Genomic DNA, 340 nt, shown 5'->3' with positions numbered 1-340 from the left:
AGAGCCCGGGCTGCCAGTGCGGCCCCAACAAGGCTCTCACCTCCCCCGAGAGCTGCCTGCTCCTGCCCGAGGACATGCATGCACCCGCCAGCCCCTTCCTCCTGCCCGCAGCCGATGGTCACAGCCCAGTGTCAGGACCCCCAAGTTCTCCCACCCCTCGAATTGCCCGCAGGGCAGCACCCAGCCCCACGGCCCCGCCGTCAGGGGAAGCCAAGGGCCTTAGTTTCCCCCCAGTACTCCCAGTTTCCCCATGTGCAGCACCCACAGCCACCCCGTTCTGTAGCCCGTGGGACCTGGGCAGGAGGGTGCGATATCCCTCGCCCTGCAGACCGATGCCTTT

Source organism: Fulmarus glacialis, unplaced genomic scaffold (assembly GCF_000690835.1).
Source record: "Fulmarus glacialis isolate BGI_N327 unplaced genomic scaffold, ASM69083v1 scaffold31446, whole genome shotgun sequence".
Taxonomy (NCBI): Eukaryota; Metazoa; Chordata; class Aves; order Procellariiformes; family Procellariidae; genus Fulmarus; species Fulmarus glacialis.
The sequence above is the reverse complement of the archived record's forward strand: the minus strand, read 5'-3'. Positions refer to the sequence as shown.